This window comes from Gekko japonicus, unplaced genomic scaffold (assembly GCF_001447785.1).
Source record: "Gekko japonicus isolate JY-2015 unplaced genomic scaffold, Gekko_japonicus_V1.1 scaffold1910, whole genome shotgun sequence".
Taxonomy (NCBI): domain Eukaryota; kingdom Metazoa; phylum Chordata; class Lepidosauria; order Squamata; family Gekkonidae; genus Gekko; species Gekko japonicus.
Window position 1 is genome coordinate 161,038 of NW_015160272.1, and position 1,465 is coordinate 162,502.

The 1,465-nt window shown below is 51.9% G+C and overlaps 1 pseudogene; it reads left to right on the forward strand.

Moving 5' to 3' along the window:
• Window positions 1-836: 836 nt before the first annotated feature.
• Window positions 837-1,238, forward strand: LOC107113830 (annotated as a pseudogene).
• The last annotated feature ends 227 nt before the right edge of the window (window positions 1,239-1,465 follow it).

The following is a 1,465-nucleotide window of genomic DNA, read 5'->3' on the forward strand; positions in this document are numbered from 1 at the left end:
AGGTAAAAGTTTCCCTTGCTCGAAAGCCAGTCCAATCCAACTCTAGGGATGCGGTGCTCATCTCCGTTTCTAAGCCGAAGAGCCAGTGCTGTCCAAAGATGTTCCGTGGTCATGTGGCTGGCATTACTAAACGCCGAGGTGCACGGAACGCTGTTACCTTCCCACCGAAGCGGTACCTATTTATCTACTTGCAATGTCTTGCTTTCGAACTGCTAGGTTGGCAGGAGCTGGGACCAGAGACAGGAGCTCACTCCGTCACGCGGCACTCAGGTCTCGAACTGCTGAACTACCAACCTTCTGGTCTGCAGTTCAGCGTCTTAACCACTTGAGCCACCGCTCCCGTTTGTTCAGTCATTACCAAATGCCCTAGAATCAGGTGTTTGCCAGTTTCCTTTACCACATAACCCACCATCAGCTGCTCATGGTTCTGGGTGAGAAAATGCATAACACAATTCTGCTGCTGTAGGTAGGAAATACTCCTGGAGACTATTACTAGGAGGAGAGGGAGTCGCCACAGGGATGTTCTTGTTGGTGTCATCCTTGGACGTTTGTATAATATGTACATGGCTGCCTGGATGGCCCTGTGGGGTCCAGGTTGTGGTGGGGCACTCCCAATGGACCACCCAGAAGTAGAAATGGATGGGCTGGAGGTGGCGCACCACCAGGGCTGGAGGAACAAGCTCCATCTGGGCCCTTTGACAGCTTTAAAAGGCCAGGGACAACAGCAGTGAGGGGGGCCCTCTGGAGATGGGCCAGAGGTAAGTGGTCCAGGTTGTCCTGGTCCAGGTTCTCAAGGCGGTGGCTCCTCGCCTTGGCCCAAAATCGTCCAGAGCACGATGGGCAGCAAAGTAGGACCTGAGCATCTCTTCAACCCAGGAACCAAAGTGGAGGCGGCGGGATCAGTGCTGGGTACCAAGATCAACATCCCAGCTCTCTTGCCCCAGGTCCCTGCCAAAGAATGGCTGGAGCAGCAGAAGGCCACCAGCTGTACCTGGGCCAACTTCCTGGACCAGCGGCGTTTCGGGAAGCCCCGGAATTTCGGGGAGCTCTGCAAGCGGCTCGTGCGTAACGTCGAGTATTTCCAGAGCAACTACGTCTTTGTTTTCTTGGGACTCATCGTCCATTGCCTCATCACGTCTCTTCTGCTTCTGATCGCGCTCGCTGTCTTCTTTGGGGCCTGTTATATCACCTACCTGAAGACGCAGCAGCCACAGCTGGTTGTGTTTGACACCCTGTGAAGTAGGTGGGGCCAAGAGAGTGTTCAGTTGACAGTCGGGATCGGAAGATTCGCCATCTTTTAACATAAGTTGTATGATTTTATATTGATCGACAGTTTTAATGGAATTTTAATGTATTTTTATATATGTTGTTAGCCGCCCTGAGCCTGCCGAATGGTGGGGAGGGCAGGATATAAATGTAAATATAAATAAATAAATAAAGTCCTGGAAGTACAACATCTGGGGAG